The sequence below is a fragment of the Piliocolobus tephrosceles genome, chromosome 16 (assembly GCF_002776525.5).
Source record: "Piliocolobus tephrosceles isolate RC106 chromosome 16, ASM277652v3, whole genome shotgun sequence".
Classification (NCBI taxonomy): Eukaryota; Metazoa; Chordata; class Mammalia; order Primates; family Cercopithecidae; genus Piliocolobus; species Piliocolobus tephrosceles.
In genome coordinates this window covers 37,760,827-37,785,964 of record NC_045449.1, presented here as the reverse complement: position 1 = coordinate 37,785,964, position 25,138 = coordinate 37,760,827, and the positions used below count along the sequence as shown (strand labels likewise).

The window sequence follows — 25,138 nt, the reverse complement described above, 5'->3', positions numbered from 1 at the left end:
TCAATGGTGCGATCTTGGGTCACTGCAACCTCCACCTCCCGGGTTCAAGCAATTCTCCTGCCTCAGCCTCCTGAGTAGCTGGGATTAAAGGCACCTGCTACCATGCCTGGCTAATTTTTGCATTTTTAGTGAAGACTGGGTTTCATCATATTGGCCAGGCTGGTCTCGAACTCCTGACCTCAGGTGATCCACCTGCCTCGGCCTCCCAAAGTGCTGGGATTACAGGCATGAGCCACCGTGCCAGGCCAAGATTAATTTTATGTCTGTGTCTTATGATTTGTTTCCCCACCTTATGAAATTCCAATAAAGCAGCTGGCTTTCAATAATCTTAAAATCTCATCCTGGGACTGTTTGCACTTACAGGAAAATGGAGCAGATGTACTTTCCCTCATTCTTCCTGCTAAATGCAACCCAAAACACTTAACATTGTACATAAAACAAGCATAAGAAGACCCTGGAAGGTGAAGAAAGAAAGCAGACCAGCTAGGAGCCTCAGAGCCTAAGAACAACACAGAGGTGACTTCTGGGACTTGGAGTTGAAGAACATCTCATACTAGTCTCATTTATTTAAAAGTTTGTTCCTAAAGCCATCAAAATTAATCCTGATAGCTGACTGTTCTGTGATGAAGAGAGCCCTCAGAGAAGTTAATCAGCATCTCTTTAACGGAGACTCAAATGAACTTTATAACCCTTGTTCCTCCTGATTGAGCCAAATTATTCCCAGACAGCTACCTCGTGATTATAATACTCTTATTATGCCCAACTTTTTTCTAAAACATTAGTTTAATAAGGGGAAAACAGGTACTATTATTTAAACATAAGCAATCACAATTACCTTCTTCATTAATTTGAATTTGTTCTCAGTTCCTCTACTTAGCTGTGTGACCTTAAACAAGTTACTTAACTCCTCTAGCCTTCTTAAAATAGGAAGGCAGTGCTTCTGTTTTCAGAGTCATAAAAATGGATGCACCATTATTTAATATAATATATAATTTTTTTAAAAAACTGAAAGTAGAGTACTATTAAGCAGAAGAAAAGGCAGGCCAATTTTAGGAGGTAAGACCCCAAATGACAGAGTTTTCATTTTCTTTATTTTAATTTTATATTATTGTATTTTTTTTTTTTTTTTTTTTTTTTTGAGACAGAGTCTCGCTCTGTCACCAGGCTGGAGTGCAGTGGTGCTATCTTGGCTCACTGCAACCTCTGCCTCCTAGGTTCAAGCGATTCTGCTGCCTCAGCCTCCCAAGTAACTAGGATTACAGGCACGTGCCACCACACCCAGCTAATTTTTGTATTTTTTTGGTAGAGACAGGGTTTCACCATGTTGTCCAGGTTTCACCATATTGGCCAGGATGGTCTCGATCTCTTGTCCTCGTGATCCACCCACCTCGGCCTCCCAAAGTGCTGGGATTACAGTCGTGAGTCACCATGCCTGGCCTATTATTATTATTTTTAATTCACAAAGAATTGCATATAAGTATGGGGTATAATATGATATGATCTATGTATACATTGTAGAGAAAGTCAATAAAGCTGACTAACATATCCATCACCTCACCAACTTATTGTTTTCTGGTGAGGACTTTAAAGATCTTTTCTTTTAGCAATTTTGAAATATATAATGTATTACTAATTAACTGTGATCACCAAGCAGTGCAATAGATCACTAAAATTTTTTCTTCCAGTCTCACTGAAACTTTGTGTCCTTTGATCAACATCTCCCTTTCCCCATCTGTCCACCTCCAGCCCCCACCACCACCTCTCCGTGAACCTCTGGTAACCACCTTTCTACTCTGCTTCAGTGAGATTTATTGAAGAGATTGTCTTTTCTTGACTGTATATTCTTAGCATCTTTGTCGAAAATCAACTGATGGTAAATACATGGGTTTATTTCTGGGCTTTCTATTCTGTTCCATTGATTGATGTGTCTGTTTTTATGACAATACTATGCAATTTTTATTACAATAGCTTTATAATATATTCTGAAATCCAGTTTTGTTATTTTTGCTTTGATTATTTTGATTACCTTGAATCTGTAAAGATTACCTTGAATCTGTAAAGATTCAAGGTAATCAAGAGATTGCATTGAATCTGTAAAGAACAAATATAACGCATACTCAAACTATTCCAAACTCATTCTACAAGGCTAGTATTACACTTATACCATAACCAGACAAAGACACATCAAAAAAAGAGAAAACTACAGGCCAATATTTCTGATGCATACTGGTATAAAAGTCCTCAGCAAAATACTAGCAAACTGAATTCAACAATACATTAAAAAGATCATTCACCATGACCAAGCAGGATTTATCCCAGGGATGCAGAGAGATAATACAGAGAAAGAATTGATTTGACATACACAAATCAGTTAATATAATACATCATATAATCAGAATGAACGACAAAAATCATATGATCATTTCAATTGATGCTGAAAAGCATTGATAAAATTCAACATCTTTTCATGATAAAAATCCTCAAAATGCTGGGCATGGTGGCTCATGTGTTTAATCCCAGCATTTGGAAGGCCGAGATGGGCAGATTGCTTGAGTCCAGGAGTCTGACACCAGCCTGGGCAACATGGTGACACACCATCTTTACAAAATATACAAAAAAATTAGCTAGGTATGGTGATGTGCACCTGTGGTCCCAGCTACTCTGAGGTCTGAGATGGGAGGATCACTTGAACTTGGGAGGCAGAGGTTGCATTGAGCCAAGATCGCACCATTGCACTCTGGTCTCAGTGACAGAGTGATACCCTGTCTCAAAAAAAGAAAAACCCTCAAAAAAATTGGGTATAGAAGGAACATACCTCAACATAATAAGAGCTACATATAACGGACTCACAGCTAGCATCATACTGAATGGGGAAAAATTGAAAGCCTTTCCTCTAAGATCTGGAACATGACAAGGATGCCCACTGTTATTCAGCATAGTACTGGAAGTCCTAGCTAGTGCAATCAGACAAGAGAAAGAAATAAAAGACAATCAAATTGGAAAGGGAGAAGACAGATTATCCTTGTTTGCAGATGATGTGATCTTATATTTGGTAAAACCTAAAGACTTTACACTCAGAAAAAAAAACTGTTAGAACTGATACATTCAGTAAAGTTGCAAGATACAAAAATCAACATACAAAAATCAGTAGCATTTCTATATGCCATCAGTGACTAATCGGAAAAAGAAATTTAAAAAGTATCCCCATTTATAATAGCCACATATAAAATGAAATACCTATGGATTAACCAAAAAAAAGTGAAAGATCTCTACAATGAAAGCTATAAAACACTGATGAAAGAAATTGCAGAGGACACAATGTTGAAGAGGACACATATCCCATGTTCATGGGTTGGAAGAATCGGTATTCTTAAAATATCCATACTACCCAAAGAAATCTATAGATTCAATGCAATCCCTATCAACACACCAATGACTTTCTTCATAGAAATAGAAAAAAAAATTCTAAAATTTATATAGAACCACAAAAGACCCCATATAGCCAAAGCTATCCTGAGCAAAAAGAACAAAACTGGAGGAATCACTTTACCTAACTTCAAATTATACTACAGAGCTATAGTAATCAAAACAGCATGGTACTGGCATAAAAACAGACACATAGACCAATGGAACAGAATAGATAACCCAGAAACAAATCCATATACCTACAGTAAACTCATTTTCAACAAAGAAGCCAAGAACATACATTGGAGGAAGAACAGTCTCCTCAATAAATGGTGCTAGGAAAACTGGATATTCATATGCAGAAGCATAAATGCAGAAGCATAAAACTAGACCTCTATCTCTCACCATATACAAATCAAATCAAGATGGATTAAAAACTTAAATCTAAGACCTAAACTATGAAATTACTACAAGATAACACTGGAGGAAAATCTCCAGGACAATGATCTAGGTAAAAATTTCTTGAGTAATATCAAAAGCATAGGCAACCAAAGCAAAAATTCTCAAGGGATTACATCAAGTTAAAAAGCAAAGGAAACAATCAACAAAGTGAAAAGACAACCCACAGAATGGAAGAAAATGTTTGCAAACTACCCATCTGACAAGGGATTAACAACCAGAATATATAAGGAACTCAAACAACTCTACAGGAAAAAAATCTAATAATCTGATTTTTAAATGGGCAAAAGATATGAATAAGCATTTCTCAAAAGAAAGTGTACAAATGAAAAGCAGGCATATTAAAAGGCGCTCAACATCATTGCTCATCAGAGAAATGCAAATCAAAACTGCCATGAGATATCATCTCACCCCAGTTAAAATGGCTTTCATCCAAAAGACAGGCAATAGCAAATGCTGGTGAGGATGTGGAGAAAAGGAAATCCTCGTACACTGTTGGTGGGAATGCAAATTCGTACGACCACTATGGAGAACAATTTGGAGATTTCTCAAAAAATCTAAAAATAGAGCTACCAAAGAGCCCAGCAATCCCACTGCTAGATATATACACAAAAGAAAGAACATCAGTATATCAAAGAGGTATGTGCACTCCCGTGCTTGTTGCAGCACTATTCACAATAGCCAAGATTGGTAAGCAATCTAAGTGTCCGTCAACAGATGATTGGATAAAGAAAATGTGGCACATGTACACAATGGAGTACTATGCAGCCATAAAAAAGAGTGAGCTCCTGACATTTGCAACAACATGGATGGAGCTGGAGGTCATTAGGTTACATGAAATAAGTCAGGTACAGAAAGACAAACTTCACATGTTCTGACTTATTTGTGGGAGCTACAAATCAAAACAATTAAACCTATGGAAATAGAGAATAGAAGGATTGTTACCAGAGGCTGGGAAGGGTAGTGGGAGGTTGCAGGGGATAGTGGGGGTGGTTAATGGGTACAAAATAAAAATAGTTAGAAGGAATGAATAAGACCTCATATTTGATAGACAAACAGGGTGACTATAGTCATTGATAATTTAATTTCACATTTAAAAATAAGTAAGAGTATAATTGGATTGTTTGTAACACAAAGGATAAATACTTGAGGGAATGGAGACCCTATTTTCTGTGATATGAGAATTTCACATTGCATGCCTGTAGCAGGGTATCTCTTGTACTCCATTAATATATATACGTGTACTATGTACCCACAAAAGTTTTTTAAAATACAAAAATTCAAGATCCCTTTGTTCTTTGTGTTTGTTGGAAATTCGTTGATGCCCTGTCCCTGCTGTTTCTCAAGCAGAGTGACTTAAGAGTCAAGCCCTGCAGCAGGGACTATATAGTCAGGTACTATACGTGTGGTACAAGTCCCTGTCCCCTCAGGAAGAAACTGGGATTTGGAGTTTTCTCCCAAGTTTAAGGCTCTGTGCCCAAGGTAGGGTTAGTGCATGAATGTGTCTGCCTTTTTTCTACCCATTTTGTTACGGATATTTACTCAGTCACCCAATATGCAGTCTTTCAACTGGATTCCACTTTCTCTGAAGAGAATTGATACATATGTAGGTGTTTATTCATTGTGTCTGTGGGAGCAGGGATAAGCAGGAGCTTCCTATTCCATTATGTTGCTGACATCACTCTAGACATTCTTTTTTTTTTTTTTTTGCCCTGTGTTATAACTGGGAGCCTACTAGAACTCTCTGAAGTCCACCTTCTTTTCTTTCTTCAAGGCATTAGGTCTTAAGATAGTTTTGTTCACACAGGAGGATGAGCACTTCTGGGAGGCTTCATCTTTTCTACATGAGTGTTTTCTTGAATCAGAATATGCTTTGTTTGCTTTACTAGTCAGGGGCAGGGAATCTAATTTCTTGCAACTTTTATTTGAGAAGTCTCCTACTATCCAATAGAAATTGTTTGGCAAAATTTCCCCCGGATTTTTTAGTAAATGTTATTTGATCATAATTATTAAATGGTTTCTGGAGGCATCCTTGTAAATAAGACCTCCCTTTATTTCCTGATGTTTTGTTCTTCCACATTTAAATAATCGAAACTATTTGACACTGTGGTGATAAATTCTTTGTTATTTGGTAAGGAATTAACAAAGGTGAAGGATGTGTTTGTGTTGGTTTGATGTTCTTTGAGATCAGAGGATAAAAATTTGGCCTCATGGATCTTTTGCTCATATTTCCTGATACAATTCTGGAAAATCAAAACCCTGTAATAGTTTTTTTTAAACAGAGATTAAAATGGTTTTAAGAGAAGCCTCTTTGTTTTAAAACAGTAAGAGTAATGCATAGTGATGAAAAGAGTAAAATAAAAATGAAAATGTATAAGTTGATTTTCGTAGAGTTTTGCTTAAGATGGCAGTGTGATGAGATCTTAAAAACTTGAAATAAAATAATGAAACACTAGAAGCCCTTTAAAATATATGTGATAATAACAAAAGAAAACCCCAGGAGTCTGGAATTTAATAACAAAATAAAAGCAGAGATTATCTGGCCCAATTTATTCTTTTAAAACTGAGGAAACTGAGACCCAGAAAGGTGAAGGGACTTTCTCAAGGTCACAAAATTATTTGGCAGAGCCAGGACAAAAATGCAAGACTCCTGACTCCCAGTTCATTATATTTCCCCTATAGCATACTACTTTCTAAGTTAAAAAAAAAAAAAAAAAAAAAAAAACAAGAAACCACAGAGAGTCCGAAGCCTAGGCTAGGAACTTCAAGGGTTAATGCACCTTGCCCAGGATCTGAGCAATTTGTAGAACTGAGGTGAGATTTCTTGAGTTTGTAGAAGTTAAGCATTCTCAACAAGAGAAGCTTGGTTCAACTCTGATCTCAGGGGGATTAGAGTAACATGCTGAGAACTCTTAAGCCTTTGCTACTTCTAATGGCTTCAGAGGTTCACACCTCAGCCCTTAGATGTCTGCATTTTTAACTGAGTAGACCATGGAAACCAACTCATTAGGTCAGAATCTCCAGGCAGTTGGCTAACCCCCAGTCAGTGGATGGGAGCAGCCCACTGGCCTTTCCTCTCCATGGCCCTGGCCATGATGTTAAGATATAAATTTGGGTCCGGGTGCAGTGGCTCACACCTATAATCCCAGCACTTTGGGAGGCAGAGGCGGGCCGATCACCTGCAGTCTGGAGTTCGAGACCAGCCTGACCAACATGGTGAAACCCCATCTCTACTAAAAATACAAAAAATTAGCTGGGTGTGGTGGCGAGTGCCTGTAATCCCAGCTACTCGGGAGGCTGAGGCAGGAGAATTGCTTGAACCTAGGAGGTGGAGGCTGCAGTGAGCCGAGATCTTGCCATTGCACTCCAGCCTAGGCAACAAGAGTGAAACTCCATCTCAAAAAATAAGATATGAATTTGGGTCAGGTATGATGGCTCATGCCTGTAATCCCTGCACTTTGGGGGTCAAGACAGGAGAATCAATTGAGGCCAGGATTTCTAGACCACCTGAGGCAGCATAGCAAGACCCTATCTCCACAAAACATTAAAAAAAAAAAAATTAGCCAGCCATGGTGGCACATACTTGTAGTATCTACTACTACAGCCTAGCTACTCAAGAGGCCTAGTTACTCTTGACGGAGGATAGCTTTAGCCCAGGAGTTATAGGTTACAATGAGCTATGTGCTCCAGCCTGAGCAACAGAAAGAGACCCTGTCTCAAAAAAAAAAAAAAAAAGAAAAGAAAAGAAAAGAAAAGAAATATAAATTCAATAATTTGATTTGTATCTGTGTATGGATTCCCTTTAAGCATAACCAGCTTCATGGGGCAATGACTGCATGGGTCCATAGTGCTAAATAGACAGACAATCTTTTAATAACCTGGTTCTCCACATCTTTCCAGCTTCATCTCCCACCACTTATCCTGCAGTCTACGGCCAAATCCCCAGAGCAGCTCATGTTACCTTGGTATTTATAATCTCATATACAGTCATGCCTTCATGCCATTGCACCACGTTATTCCCCTGCATGACGTGCCTTTCTACCTCTCCCCAACATCTAGACTGAACAAATAAGTGGCTGCATAGATGAATAGATGGATGGAAAATGAATGAAGGAATGAATACATATAATATAATTTAAGGGGCACTAGAGAACCTGCTGACTTAGAGTCATTCCAGCTCCCATTCAAAAAAGTTAAATTACACCTCCATTATCTTAATAAATACTCTCAGCATCCTTGTGGGACACGCCAATCTTGAGATGATTACTTATGAGGTCCATGGCAAATAGTTAAAATAATGGTTATTATACTAAAGTTGGAGTGGCAAAGTTGGCAAACTATTTCTTTTGTTTTTTAATGTTATGGGAAACTCAAGGTTATCTATATATTATTTTTACTCACTTGCATTCTGATACACTATCTTTAGTATAAAAGCATTGAAATTATACCTAGGGTGCAGGTAATTGTGCATAACCCTGGATACATCGATAGGAATTCAGCATATATGAGAACCCATAATCCGTTATGTGTGCTGCAAAAATGTGAGCCGAGATCTTGCCATTGCACTCCAGCCTAGGCAACAAGAGTGAAACTCCATCTCAAAAAATAAGATATGAATTTGGGTCAGGTATGATGGCTCATGCCTGTAATCCCCGCACTTTGGGGATTACACAGATCTGGAAACTCCGTGGCAGAAATTAATATTCTATGTTGCTTCTTCTGACTCCTTTTTTTTTTTTTTTTTTTTTTTTTTGAGATGGAGTCTCACTCTGTTGCCCAGGCTGGAGTGCAGTGGCGCGATCTCGGCTCACTGCAAGCTCCAGCTGCCGGGTTCACACTATTCTCCTGCCTCAGTCGCCCGAGTAGCTGGGACTACAGGTGCCCACCACCACACCTGACTAATTTTTTGTAATTTTTAATAGAGACAGGGTTTTACCGTGTTAGCCAGGATGGTCTTGATCTCCTGACCTTGTGATCCGCCCGCCTCAGCCTCCCAAAGCGCTGGGATTACAAAGTGCGTGAGCCCGACTGACTCCTTCTTTTAAAATGAAAATATTTGTTGGGGGGGGGGGGGAAACAGATAAATAATTAATTAAAATACAAAAATGAAAATGGTCTCAGGGCATGTCTCTATGCCCTTACCATTAATCACACTTTGAGGGAAGGTAGTTTATCATTAGATGTATCTTTAATTTTTAGTTAGAAGTGTTTTCCTCTGTGATAGCTAGGTTCAGAGTTTTGATAATGAAAGAAGGCTGGAAGGTAATTCTGGAAGCTTGGGACAATGGTGCAAGACAGTGGGCTTAGTTAGAGGAATGAGATGCCTCAATGAGGAACACATAGGCACTGGGTGAAGTGTTATGTCAGTTATGGATGAAGGCCAGAACAGGGAGAGAGGTCTAGGAAAAGGGAGTCAGAGGGTCCCAAGGACAACTATTAACACCTTGCAATCTTCCTCCTCTCATTCATCTGATGCTCATTCAATGAATAGGGCACAAACCAAAAAAAAAAAACAAAACAAAACAAAACAAAAAAAAAAAACAGCAGTAGGCTCTAAAGGCTGATACTAAACCTCTTTGGCATCACTCTCCCTTTGAGAAACTCTTGGCCATCATGGCTTTGTCTGCTAGGAAAAATACAAAACAAAACAAATGATAATAACGCATGAGGACACATGCCCTGTATATTGTGTCTACAACAAGTGGAAACCAAGCTTTAGACTTTTCTAAAGGTCCACAGACTCCAGGTTAAGAAACTGTAATTGGTTAAAATTTGCAAACCCTCCAAAAGTTCAAGGATTTTTCATATCATTATGTCATTAAACAATCCAATCAGTGAAATACTGCCTCATTTTACTCACGAGGAATCGTAATTTCATTCTGGTTCATCAGAATATATTCTGTCTTTATATACTTGGAAAAATATCTAAAAGGAGAATCAAGAACTGATATTAGCATGCCTCTGGGACACCAAATAAGGGGGGATATAACCTTTTGCAACATTTATATCTTTTCCGTGTGTGATGTCACATTTCTTTTTGAAAGAAGTAAGTCAGATCTACCACTTTCACCTGTATTTTTATCCCTCTCAATGAGTGAAATGATTAGTACACTTAGAAAAATCAGATATTTCCAAAGTCTTCTGAAAATAAAAACTAATTTTATCCAAATGTATACATAATTTTAAAAACTATGTGTCTCCTAATACTAGTCAGATAATTTGTGCATAAATTATGCATTTTAAAAGTGAGTTTCTTTGCAACATGTTCACACTGCACCTTGCTAATACACGGTACTTTTATCTGTCACAAAACGTTTTATTGGGTTTCCTTGGCCTTTTACTTGTAATTGATTTTCCTAGCCTTATTGGACCATGTAGTTTTATACCAGATATTTTGATACAGTAAATACTAAAATAAACAAACTTTCATTTCTTCATTCTCCAGTCCTGGCAGCATTTAGTCAAACCCCCATCCCTGCTGCCACCACACACACACACGCGCACGTGTACGCACACACGCACACACACACATGCGCACACACACACGCACACACACGCACACACGCAAGCGCACACACACACATGCACACACATTTCAACTACTTCTCTGAATATGCTACTACGATTTTTAGATAAATAATCAGTGTCCAATGTTTGCAAATGCTTTTTGAAAATCAAAACCTTGAAGCGCAAGATCCTCATTAGTTTTTTTTTATTTTAAGCCTTCAGAGGAGGATGATGAACATTTGATAAACCCTTACCATTCAAAATAACTTGAAATAAATTATTGTGGTGACCATTAAGATGCCCCAAAATTCTTGATTTCACCCTTGACCCAATGCTAAAAATTTTTTAGTGTTTTCCACTAAAAAAAAATGGAGGAATCTGTTTCATAAAGAAGATGGCCAAAGCTGCGTAACTCTTTTTAACTCGGCTGGACTCTAGCTTTTGCTAGACCACGTGTTTGGTCTGTAACTATAGTTGTTTGGGTTCCCAAAGTCCTGGTGTTGCCCTAGGAGGGTGAAAGCAACCATTCGTCCCTGCAGCAGAGTTCTCCAGGGACTGCTGTCAGCACAACAGCAGTCAGATGATGTGATTCAAACTTTTGTCAACACCATCCAGCAATTATTCTGAGGAGATTCCTTTTAATAACTAAATTGAAGTAAAAAAAAAAAATTGTAGAAATGTCACTGCTTTCATGTAGGGCAATCCTTCAAGGGAAAACTAGGTGATTTGTGCAGTGTTGACAGTGAATGAGCTGAGCAGATCACCCCAAATATTACAGACCAAAGACTCTACAGAAAGCAAGTAGGCTGGAGTCATGCATCACACAGACACGTGGTGTCAATAGGAATTGAAGTCAGAGATTGTACAGCTAAGTTGTGGCGATTCCTACCCTACTAGCTAGTAGTGGGCAAAGTCCTTGAAACTGTATAAGAAGCAGCTCTCTGATTTGAAATATGAGTAAGAACAGCAGAGCTTGTAAGATTTAAATGTCTCCAATGACCCTCCTTACACCAACATTGGTCATCAAACTAAACCAGGAATTGATCACCTCATTCCCTTGCTCATAAACCTTCAGCATTTCATACAAGCCTTTCCGCATATCAACCCATCCCTCAGCCCCTACGTCTTGCCTTCCTCTTCTTCCTCTTCTGCAGAACATCTATTTTTTCACTTGATTGCGCCCGAATTTTTCAGCTCTCAATCTGTCTCCCTGGAATGCCCCAAGATTGAGTTAAATCCTACTCAATCTTCAAAACCCAGACCAAATGTTACCTTCCCTTATCCCATCCTCCTCCCTGCCCCAACTCTGTTGGTCGTTGGCACTTCAGCAACACTTTGCTGATGTACCTGTTATAGGGAGCATCACATTTTTATTGTAATTATCTGTATCTTTATCCATCTGTGTGCTGGACTGTGATAATTCTAGGGTAAAGATAATTTCCTATTTATGTTTACATCCCTGTCATCCACCAATCTTAAAGATGCTCAGGTATGGATTGGCTTTATATGTAGAAACCTGAGTACATAAAGGTGTTTTTAAACTGGAAAGTGTCATTAAAATGTAGTAATTGTAATTGAAGTAATTGAAGGTAAATAACCTAAATAAAAGGTGAATTTAGTCTCAGAGTTTTACGCTTGAAGGAACTGGTGTTACGCAGAAGGAACTGACCTTCTAAAAATAGATACTACAGATTTTTCCAGAGCCCTGCAGGGTAGCAGGTGGGTGCACCAAGGGATGACACCCTTAAAGACATAAAACTCTACCCTTCATCATGGGCCTGCACTGATCCATAGAACTGTACTGTCCCTCAGACTTACTCAAAATGAAAACTTACAGACCTGTGTACCTCCACGATTCCTTCTCTACAACTGCTGTTTTCCTCACTTTTGAGTACATGCTGAAGTTTCATTAAACTGTGTGAGAAAGAGGCTCTGGATTTTGAACCCAGACAGACATGGGTTCGAAATCTGGCCCTGGCATTCATTCCCAGTGTGTGCTCTCAGTCTGGCAAAGCCTTAACTTCACCTCTAAAATGAGAAAAATACATAACATGGTTGTTGTGAAAATCAAAGGAGAAAACTGTGGAAGAAAGTGTCCCAAAGTAAAAATGTTACGGAACTGCAAAGTGTTACTCTTGTAGTGAGAAGTAGACAATTAGCTCCAGTCTCCCCTTCCTTGGTTGCTTCTTCCCTCATATCTCTCTCTTGGATTCCCTGCAGAAGAAACAGTATGAATGTACATCTGGCTGGACTTGGGTCTGCTTTTCCTGACAGAGTATTTGCTCCAATCCCTAATAAGGCTGATCCACTTTATTCTCTGCAAAGGGGAAACTTTTTGGGGGGAAATAACAGTTTCAGCAGCCCCTGTGGTAACAGAGCATTTCTTTGATCTCTTGCCACTATCTGAGTGTTGTTTTGAAAGTTATTTAAGGATGAAAGCATCCCCCAAAAAACCTACTGTCAAAGGGGATTTCAGTTCACCTCAACTCCAACCAACTCTGAGGTTTCAAATGTGTAGAATTGAGATGGTGACAGCTACATAAATATTAAGTGAGCAATGAGATGCCAATGTTTTTATTACTGTTTGCAATTGAACTTTGAGTAAAGCTGAGACCTGTTACATACACCTGGAGAGAGAGCATGGTTTTTGATATGACCACGATATTTGATTTGGAAATTTTTGAGTATACACTGTTGCTAATAGCTCTTAGTTAAAAAAAAAAAAGTAGCTGAACTCCAGTATTCAGCATTCCTATGAGAGCTTGTGATGCTGTGATGCCAAATATTTGGGTTTACATAGAAATTTGGCTCACAGATGGCTCAATGAATAGGAAAAGGTGGTTTTGGTGGGTAACAGAAAGCCAGGAAATTTCCTCCTGCTCACAAAGGTGGAGATAATGTCCACAATGAACTGGTACCACATCTCACATAGGTCATAGCACCAATGTCTTTCTGGTCTCTGTAACTACAGTATTAACTCTCTCCAATTTTCCTCCTACAAAATACAAGAGTAATTTTCCTAAAATGCAAATCTGATCATATAATGGCCTGATCTTTCAAGAGCTCCAAAATGCTTTCAAATAATGCTGATACTTCTTAGCATAACCTGAGCTCCTGTCTCCTTTTCATCTTATCTCTAAAGTCACACTCCCATCTCACCTCACCCCTTCTCCTGTTCCTTGTAATTGCCTTGAAATTCCCCGACCACACCATGACTCCATGCCTTTGCACACACAGCAACCTCTGCCTGGAATGACTTTAGCCACTCTTTCCTATCCATCCTTCAGAAGTCTGCCAGGAGCCAGCCTGTCTAGTGAGTTATCCCTAACCACTCCCTGCCAGACTGTTTAGGGTGACCCTAATCTGAGCCTGCCTCTATCATTACTCTCATCAGATTGTATTATAATCTTAAATTGATTTGACTGCCTCACTCCCCACCATTGTACTGTTAGTGTCTGTAGGATAAGATTTGGGCTTTATTCATATTTACATCCCCAGGACATTTCCTTGTCCCTAGAAGGGTGTCAGTTAGAGTCTGATAAATCAGTCAGCCAATTAGCACTATATTTAAAGTTGGATTTGATTTCTTATCCTGAATGTACCAGCAATTAGCTTGGTATTGAGTCCAAAAGATACAAAATTCAAAAATTTCTATTATGTTTATTTAGAACCTATTATGTATATTTCCCTCCAATAAGTCCACATAATTATCTTTCCTGTCTATGGGCCAAGTACCTTACTCCCAAGATTTAATCCTGGTCAATGACTTTCCTGTCCCACCTTGGTTACTTTAGAATACATAAAACTTTTCAAAATCTGAAGAGTTCCTTTCTTTCAACCACATTCTCCTGCCCACAGTGAGTGGCCTCTTTTGAGTATTTCCAAAGAGCAGTCTTGTTCTTCCTTTTCAGCTGTCAATGTGACAGTCTTCTTTACTAATTGAACAACTGCATTCATTCATTTAAGATATCTTTATTGGATACCTACTATGTGCCAGCTGCTGTCATGGACCAAAATAAAAGGCATGCGTGAGTCAATCTACCAGTTAAACAGATGAGCTGGAAAATACTCCATATTATGCATTTTAGGTCAAAGCTACTGTTTTAACTGTGTTTTGTGAATGCTGAAAATTTAGAGATATCACATACAAGTAGACATGCAGAAACCAAAGGCAACACACAAAATAGAGATAATTACAGCACTTTCCCAAGAAAAGTAACTAGGTCCTTCAAATATCCCTTGCCGGGATATGCAGTGTATGTTGAGATATTTAACCTGTCACAGGGATCTGAAAAAAAAAAATACATATATCTTGCTTATAACATAAAGGGTTTTCTTTGATCTGCTGAAGGCTATTTGAGAATCCCCCAAAAAATAACTCCCATGTGACTTTATGGAGATTTATGTCTCCACATCAGCCAGTCTGATCATCACAAAAGCAGAAGCTGAGCCTGGGAATGGAGGACAAGGCTCTTTGTTTCCCTGGGAAGCTGCGGAAACTTCTTGACTTGATGGGAAAATCTAAAGATTGGATTTTTCAGGATCAGTAAGGCACCTTGTTGAGTAATTTACAGGAGAATGTGAAAACAAATACAGAAGAAAAAAGCGCAAAATAGCACATTCTTTTTAGTGAGACACAGAGGGAAGAAGACTGGGGCCGGCCTCCCAAGGGGGGTCTGGTTTTTTCTTTTTTATTTATTTCCCCACAAATTCCTTTGGGTCCTGAGGACCCGCTGCTACTTTGGAGTTGTTTCGTTCCCAAGCCTTCCATCCTGTCTCTCACCTTAGCTTACATGTCTCTAGCCAGAGGAGAGAGAAACAGGTGACTAAAAGATATGAACCTTATCCAGAACTGAGAGTGCTCAGAGTAGACTATTAGACGGGGAGGAGGAGAAAGACTTGGCACCAGTAAGGCTGCATAACACGAACCAGGCTCCAGTTATGGGCCAGCAATATACACGAGTCTTCTGTGACTGTTTACATTGCTGTTTATTTATTTATTTTTTTACTCTGTACTTATCTTGGCCACCATTGCCACAAGTAGCTGATATGAACATACAGAACACCTTCATGAGACTCATAGACTCAGGACAACCCCTTGTTCTGCTTGGTGGTCACTGCCCCCAACCCTGTCTCCCTCTTGAAATGCATAACAAGGAAATCACAGTATTAGAGACAACCCTAGCCCTTGGGGAAAGGGGACAGAGGCGCCAACCAGGAGTCCCTGCCTTAGATTCAGTCAGTGAAAGTCCAATATCTCACAGACTATCTGAGCTTTACGTAGTGGAGCTTTCTCTAGCCAAAATGACCTCAAAATGACTATTAATCCATTTATTACTTTCTCCCCATATGGACTTGGGAGGCAGATGAGGCAGACAGGGGTTCGAATCCAGCTTCTGCATTGATGGGCTGTGTGGATCTGAGCTAGTTATTTAAAAGTTTTGAGTGTCAATTTCCTCATCGATAAAATGAAGAGAATATTACCTACCACATAAGAGCATTAGGCGGATTAAATGAAATATTTATGGCCACGTGCGGTGGCTCATGCTAGTAATCCTAGCACTTTGGGAGCCCAAAGCAGGTAGATCACCTGAGATCAGGAGTTCAAGACCAGCCTGACCAACATGATGAAACCCCGTCTCTACTAAAAATACAAAAAATTAGCCAGGCATGGTGGCAGGCACCTGTAATCCCAGCTACTTGGAAGGCTGAGGCAAGAGAATTGCTTGAGCCCGGGAGGCAGAGGTTGCAGTGAGCTGAGAAGATAGCACCACTGCACTCCAGCCTGGGCAACAAGAGTGAAGCTCCATCTCAAAAAATAAAATAAAAATAAAAATAAAAAACAGAAAGAAATATTTATAACTAAAGCACAAGACTCCAGTAAATATTAATAGATGGTCTCCCAGCATTCTCCAAAGATGACTAAGTGTTAGCTCCTATAAACCAATGTGGTTTTGATTGTTTCAGGATTTTCTTTTTACTGTTCACCTTTTGTGACATTAATTATATGCTATATTTTAAAAAGGTGATCATTTTTAAAATAATTGGAGCAATTTTCTTAGGAAAAACTACTAACCCCACACTTTGCCAGTGGTTCTTTCCCATTATCAGAAGACACCTGGCCTAACTCAGCACCAACTAGAAATACCCTTCACGAGGACACTTGATGTCCCCATAGTAACTGTTCTCTGAGAACTATACTGGAATTCATGGCCCCTTTTTCTTTTCTCTTCTTCGTTTTTTTTTTTTTTTTTTTTTTTTTTTTTTTTTTTTTTTTTTTTTTTTGATGGTGTGTCTCATTCTTTCGCCTAGGCTGGAGTGCAGTGGCACAGTCTTCGGTCACTGCAACCTCCGCCTCCCACGTTCAAATGATTCTCATCCCTCAGCCTCCCAAGCAGCTGGGACTACAGGTGCCCGCCACCATGCCTGGCTAATTTTTGTATTTTCAGTAGAGATGGGGTTTCACCATATTGGTCAGGCTGGTCTTGAACTCCTGACCTTAAGTGATCTGCCCGCCTCAGCCTCCCAGAGTGCTGGGATTACAGACGTGAGCCACTGCCCCTGACCCATGGCCCCTTCTTAAAATGTGCTCTCATCCAGTAGAGTGTAGATGAGGTGAAAAAGATACTGCACACATTATGGTTTCTTAGGACCCAGCTGACAAGTGCTTTTTTTTTTTTCATTTTTGTCCTAGGAGGAGAGAGAAGTGAAGTGACTGTCATTTTATTCATTAAATAGCTATTTTTGGAACTATTACTCTACAAATGTTGCCTACTGTGAGGGATGCAAAGGTGAGTTAGACGCAGAGTCTGCACTGAAGAAGTTCCAGGGAAGATAAGATATTCCTTTAACACAATTTTTTTAAATGCCATGTGCATATCCTCTTGTATACAGTGAGGTAAAAACAGACAAGCCCATGGATCTCACATTTTCTTAAGTTAACAAGTAAGTAAATAAATAAACAAAACAATTTCAGATACTTATAAGTGATAAAAAATAAAATGAGATAGTGTGTTGGGGAGAGGCATAAATGGGCTCTGTAGAAACCACTCACTAAGTTGGAGAAACAGAAAGTGCAGATGAAACACAATGGATAGAATGATAGAAGACACGCTTTCAAAGAAACAAGCAAGACCCAGATCACAACGCCTTGTAGGCCAGAGCTTAGCAAACTTTTCCTGTAAAGGATCAGATCGTAAATATTTTAGGCTTTGCAGGTTATATGGTCTCTGCCAACTATTCAGTCCTTCTGTTGAGACAATGCATAAGCCAATGAGTTGAATTTAAATTTTGCATAATTTTCACATTATGAAATATTTTGCTTTTTCTTCAAGATAAAAACCACTTTTAGCTTACAGGCTGTACAGAAACAGGCAGCAGGCTGGATTTGGCCTACAGATCTCAGTTTGCCAGATCCTGTTGTAGACTATGTTGAGGAGTTTAGATTTTATTCCAGGTACATTAGAGAACCGTACAAGCTTTCTGTGTTAGAAAGTATTGTGATAGGATTTATGCTTTGAAAAGATTGTTCTGGTGTCAGTGGATTGGTGGGGGTATGAATAAAGGCAGATAGACTAGCTCAGCTATAAAACTGTTGTAGGAGTATGGATGTGAAACAATTTCGGCTTGGATGAGGGTAATTATAGCAATGGAGTTTTAAAAAAATTAATAGGAGGCCAATTTGAAATACAGTGTGCTAGTAGAGTTGAAAATGCATGCACATAAATCATTATAATATGAAGTAGAGTATATTAATGCCAGAAAGAATGACAGTTGAAATTATTCTGGAGGACCCAAGAGAATGACCTGAAGTTGATGGACCACAAGTCTTTCACTTGAATAGGTTTTTGACAAGAAGAGAAGGGAGAGTCATTGTGATGGGGGAAAATAATGGTCCTCCTGTTTTCATCTGTAAGAAATGGACCATGATATTAAACTGTAAGCTCCTTGAGGTCAGAGATCATGTCATATGCCTCTCCATAACCCTACAACCTAGCTGATCAGTAATCTAATGTCATTTGTGATACAGATGAACCTGGAGGGCATAATGCTAAGTGAAATAAGCCAGATGCTGAAAACATAGTGTATGACTTCTCCTGTATGTAGAATCTTTAATTTTTTAAAAAAGGTCAGACGAACAGAAAAAGATGGTAGAATAGCAGTTACCAGAAGCAGTGGGGTGGGGAGAGGGAAAATGGGGAGATGTAAATCAAACAGTAAAAAGTTATAGGTAGGTAGACTTCAGTTAGTAATACTGCATTGTATACTGAAAATTTTGCTAAGAGAGTAGATTTTGATGCTCTTACCACACACACACACACTCCCACACACACAAACACACAAAGGTAACTATGTGAGAGATGAATATGTTAATTGGCTTCACTGTATAATCATTTCACTATGTATATGAATATCACAACATCATGTTGTATACCTTGAACATGTAAAGGAAAATAAAATTTAATGGCAACTGCTAAAAAAAACTAACATCAATTCCAAAAGTATTTAGTGGTGTTCTGCATGCTATGGTATATGCTAGCTGCTGAGGTCTATAGGGCCATATAAAATTGACATAGTCACTGTCCTCATGGAGCTTACCAGGATTAAATAGATAATTGTACAAATCAATAATTACTGTGTTACAAAGGAACAATATTTGGTGCTCTGAGAGGATATACCAGGACCCAATTGTCTTGGGGATCAGAGAAAGGTTGCGTGTAGAACTGACATTTACATTGATGGCTGAAGGAAAAGGAAGAAATAGATAATGAAATAGAAATTAGAAGTCGGAAGAAAGAGCATTTCCAGCAAAAGGAACAGTACGCATGAGTTTCCTGAGACAGGAAGGAGCCTGGCATGTTTGAGGATCTAAAAACCAGAGACTCAAAGAAAACAAGTAAGCATGATAGAACTGAAACTAGTAGATGGAAAAGGTCCAGACCATCCAGGCCTCGTAGGCCAGGGGAAGGATCGAGAACTTCCAGGGGAGTTTTGGGTTGAAGCAGACCTAACTTTAATTCCTAGTTATGCCACTTGTTAAATGGATAGAATTACTAAATTACTGACCTAGCCCATCTTTCAGGAATTGTGAGGATAAATGTTAAAATTATTTATTGTGAGAAATAATGATGAAATTTTCTGTAAAAGAAGCTGGTGGATTTTCATTGAATGGTTTTCCTCCCTGGGCACAGGGTAAATGCAGGGAATAATGTGAACTAAGCCTCAGAAATTAGGTTAAATGCTCAGCAAAGATGTCCCTATTTTGTGGCTCCCAGGGAGCAAAATGGAACTATGAAGATTGTCCTCCCCTTTTCAATGTCCACACATAAGTCAGATCCACTCAATCCAAGCCCCGATTCTGTACTTCCACAAGAGAAAGTGGGAGTGGATGTCCAAAGATCAATCTGGCATTGATCCTGTCCTCAAGGAGTTTCATTCATTACTTAAAATTATAAGGAGGAAAATGGAGTCTTTTCAATGGATGAGGTAGGTGGATAAAAGAAAAGCCAAACAGAGTGCTCCTTTCTAAATGAAGGCTCAGCATCTGGCAAGAAAGTTGAACTGTTTTTGCTTTTCCCCCCTGGCTAGTGATTTTAATTTCAGGAAGGCCCACAGAACTCAGAAAGCTGTGAATGTAAACTGACTACATATCTTGGTCTTTGTGTGTCTAAATCAGACAGCTAATCCTGTGCTCTCCTTGCTCTGTTCCTTTAGAAATGTAAAATAGCTTGCTGGAGCTCTCTCCATGCAAGCAACATGGGTATTGCTCTGCTGAAAACAAAACAAAACAAAAATGTCAGAATCCCGGGAAACATCTCCAGGAGAGCTCTTGCCCCATGGAAGCGCTGTCAGAGGCTGCCTCTTTTCAAGGGAGGTGTGGTGGGGTTAGCAGCCCAAGCCTGCTGATCTCCAGTTGTCATTGGGTTTTGAGTTCTTGCTATTGTTCAGTTACATCAATTACAGTTTTTTAAAGGCTCATACCTCTTTCATGACCAAAAATTATCAGGACAGTTTCTCCTAAAAAACTAGTCTAAACAAGTGACAATCCATCTGGACGTCTTACTAAAGGATATGGCAGGGTTTCAAGGAAGAAGAGAAAGTAGAAGAGTTTGTCTGAGTTAGTGACCTATGTGCCTACTTTTGGTTCAGTGTCCTAAAAGTGCTTATTCATAACGTCCAGATAACATGAAATAAAATATTGTAACAATGTATAATAAAATATTACTATACATAGTGATAAAATGTAGTAATAATGAAGCATGGTTAGTCCTGTTCACGTGTAATCTTCTACACTATCGGGAGTAGTGGCCTGGTATGTCCTGCCATCCATACAAACAGCATTTAGTTTGTCAGTCCATGACTGCTGTCCTATTGCTCAGTCAGGTCCACACATGCCCACCCTGCAGGCTATGTCCTTCACTAGTTTCTGGGCCAACCCTGGCTTAGACAAGAGCTAATGCAGGGAACCTGGGCTCTTGTACTGCCCAGGACCTGGAGCCTGACCACTGCACAGACCTCCCAGGTGGTGACTGCTTGGTAACTGACCTTCTGCCCCAGAGTCCCTCACTGTGCCACTTCTGTGTCCTAAAGGGGCTTAAGTGCCTCATTCCTGACTCCTGATATCAGGATGTTACCTAAATTATGCCCAAGCAGTCTATACCCCTCAGACATTCATTATACCTGCTAATCATGATACATGCACCTTCCAAAGTCCGCCTCAGCAATCATCTAGCATTTATGCAGTGATGTGATGGTAAATGCTTAACAACTGATACCCTGGGGAGGAAAAATCTATATATATAGATAGAGTATATGTGCATATAATTATATACATATGTGTATCATCACACAGACATATATATGCATATGTCTATTGTAAATTTTACTGATAGAATGTGTAGCACACAATTTACAAATAACAATAAAATATACAATACTTTGTATTGTAGATTATTTATCACCTGTTGATTCTACCAAAATGCTTTTGTTTGTTTTTGTTGAACTTTTGAATCTGCAGCCAAATGATGGCTGCAGTTAATGGAATGGTGCAGTCCCCATGTAATGTTGGTTGATATTTTCTTTTATTCTTTTTTTTTTTTTTATTTTTATTATACTTTAAGTTCTAGGGTACATGTGCATAGCGTGCAGGTTTGTTACATATGTATACCTGTGCCATGTTGGTGTGCTGCACCCATCAACTCGTCAGCACCCATCAATTCATCATTTATATCAGGTATAACTCCCCAATGCAATCCCTCCCCCCTCCCCCCTCCCCGTGATAGGCCCCGGTGTGTGATGTTCCCCTTCCCGAGTCCAAGTGATCTCATTGTTCAGTTCCCACCTATGAGTGAGAACATGCGGTGTTTGGTTTTCTGCTCTTGTGATAGTTTGCTAAGAATGATGGTTTCCAGCTGCATCCATGTCCCTACAAAGGACACAAACTCATCCTTTTTTTATGGCTGCATAGTATTCCATGGTGTATATGTGCCACATTTTCTTAATCCAGTCTGTCACAGATGGACATTTGGGTTGCTTTAAGGAAGTAAAACAAAGAGCAACAAAGACCTGTTTTAGAACTTATTCATCAATGACATAAGCAACTTTGTTGAAATAAATAATAGTTTTTGAGTATTAGAAGAATATTTCCTCAATTTTTTGTGCAATTTACAACTGTAACAGTCACAGAAATCTTTAGTCTGCATTATTAATGTTTTCTCTATCACTTTCTTAAGTCTCAGCCAGTGGTCAGCAAATTTCTCTGCTGATGCAGGAGAATTGCTTGAACCCTGGAGGCGGAGGTTGCAGTGAGCCAAGACTGTGCCACTACCCTCCATCCTGGGTGACAGAGCAAGACTCCATCTAAAAAAAAAAAAAATTTCGGCAAGAGCCATAATATAATAACTATTAGGAGAGCAATTAACAAGCAAATGGTTCAGACCATGGAGGAGACTTTTTGTGGTTACTTGGTTACTTGTAGTGCTTATGAATTTTTAAAAATCCTGAACATTTAGACACCTCTGCTCCCTACCTGTATCTGTATGTAGATCTATCATATGATAAGCAAAACTAGGATAGTACATGATATATGCAGAGAAGCATATACTATTTTTGTGGATGGCAGAACCTGCCAATAAATAAATGAATCTAGCCTTCTGATTCCAACTTTGCTTTTAATCTTCTAGAAGTAGTACATGCAAGAAGGTTTTTCTAGTGTCAAAAAAAAGAAGAAGAAGAAAAAGAAGAAGATGAAAAAGGCTTTTGCCCTTAATTTAAATCATTGTTTTTCTAGGGAAATTTAATTTGGGAAAAAAATGTTTTTCTAATTAACTGGATGACTGTGTGCTATGCAAACAATAAAGATTCTTGTTTGAAAGTAATGCATGCCCCTGTTCCTAAGACTACCAAGGGAATTTAAAATAAAAAATGCAAACAGCTCCGGCCTCATATTTTGCCAGAGTTAAACAGAATTCCCAGATCCAGAGTTTTCACGTCAGTTCCTAATTTAAAACCCACAAGTGTTGAGCCGGTTCATGCTGCAGCAAGACACATCTTCTCATCTCTAGAAATGACTGTATTTGATCTCAGTCTGGGTTTCTCGGCACATCCTTCTCTCCCTCTCTCTTCTTCTTGTGCTATGGATGGCCTGAAAGGTTAGAAACTGCACAATTAGATGGATCGGGGGAAGATTTCATAATGCTCTAGTGCTGGGTTGGGCAGTCTAGCCAAATTCCGTTCATTAGCTAAGGCGCCAGGGTGAATGTGGCCAGTAAGAATGCTGTTTTGGTTCCATCGAAGAGCTGATAGGGAATAGGAAATACACTTTTAGTTTTTTTGGTTTCTGAGAAGCAGTATGGACAAGTGAAGGGTCCAGGATGCTTGGAATCTGGAGGCCAGGAATTAATCTCCATTTCAACCACTAACTGAGCAGTACAAGTAACTGCCATTCTCCTTTTGACTTTTTTCCCCTCCATTCTGACAGTTTTCTTATGCTGTCTGTACCAGCATGAAATTCCTGTCTACTGTAGACTTTAAGCATTCCAAAGTCAAGAATCAAGTATTCACCCAACATTTACTGAGCCACCTACACTCTGCTGGGTGCTATGATAGGTGCTTTGGAAAGTGGTATTAATCAGACATGGTCCTTACCCTAAGGAGCTTGTAGACTACAGAGGAGACGGATCACTGAAAAACAAAAAACATAAAACAATAAAGCAAGTGCAATGTGTGAGACATATTAAAATTGCTAAGGGAAAATTGGCAAGGGTGATTCCCTTGGGAAGCCAGAGAAAACTAGAAAAAGGAAAGGACTTTGAACCAGGACTATTTGAATAAAGGGATAGAAGTTTTTGTGGAAGAGGAGGCCATACCACAGGAGAAAACAGCATAAGCTATGGATGGGTCTAAGGGCAAGTGACCAATAAGGCTAAGTGGAGGATTTGGGTGATGTTTGATTAAGAAGAAGGTATGTAACTTTTACAGTATATTCCTCCCAATGTGTGAACAGGATAAAACAATTCTGAGCTTTGAGGCATTTGAGATTTTAGGGAGAATCTGTGCAACAGCAAGTTTTATGAGGTTTTTTTGGATCAATTGAATAAAAATTAATGAGACATTGCTGCACTGTTTTGTCTTTATGCCTTTACATTAGCGCAGTCTTCACCTCTCCAAAACCTGGTCTGCAACTTGGGTGTTTTCAGCTAAAACACGGTGTATTATGTAATCCACATCATAAGCCTTGAAATTTCCCTGAGCTTTATACTGTGTTTTCTGCTTGGGTACCCTAACTCTTTCGAGTTGTGAATTTTCTAGTCTTGTAACTAATTCTGTGACATTTCCCATTACATTGTAGACCTCAGGGTGACAGGGCCAGGCTTCAGGGGCTCTTTTTCTTTTTAATCTTTTGCCCTGTGATTTACGTAGCTGCCATCAGATAATGGCAGTGTTCGGGTAGAACTTCCCTGCCCAAATGACTCTACATATCTGAAACCTAGATAAAAATTAAATTTTTGTTAAAATAACAAGGAACCCCATTTAAAATAGTCATAGTTACTTGATATAAATACAGTGAATCACAGTTTGAGCCAGAGCCAAATTTTAGGGAATACTAATACCTAGGTTTTATCAAGTAACTTTCTTGCTAATTTTCAACTGCTAAGAGCCATTGTGCAATTAAGCCCTGCTTTTCCTTCTCAGACCCAAGTAGAAACAGTTTCTCTCATCTTTATCTTAAATATTATAAGTTTTCTATAGTTTTAGAACTGGCTTACACGTGATTTTCTCAGGGTTTAATGGTAAGTCTGTAAACTACCTACATACAACTTTCCAAAGAGACCATTCTGAGTTAACCTTCTTAGAATTCCCAGTTGCGGCTGGCACAGTGACTCATGCCTGTAATCCCAACGTTTTGGGAGGCCGAGGTGGGCTGATCACCTGAGGTCAGGAGTTTGAGTTCGTGACCAGCCTGACTAACATGGTGAAACCCTGTCTCTACTAAACACAAAAAACTTAGCCAGGTGTGGTGGTGCATGCCTGTAATCTGAGCTACTTGGGAGGCTGAGACAGGAGTATCGCTTCCACCCAGGAGGCGGAGGTTGGAGGTTGGAGGCTGCAGTGAGCTGAGGTTGTGCCACTGCACTCCACCCTAGGCAACAAGAGCGAAACTCCATCTCAAAAAAAAAAAAAAAAAAAGAATTTCCAGTCACTCTCAAAGTGACTCCTGCTCACTCTGTTTCCTTCTTCATTCTTTAAATGCCCAGAAATTCCTTTC

General features: G+C 39.2%; 1 protein-coding gene across 2 annotated transcripts in view; it reads left to right on the top strand.

Annotated features, from left to right (window-relative positions):
* ANKFN1 (ankyrin repeat and fibronectin type III domain containing 1) overlaps nt 1-25,138 on the top strand; it is a 374,035-nt gene that overhangs the window by 255,117 nt on the left and 93,780 nt on the right. The window lies entirely within an intron of this gene.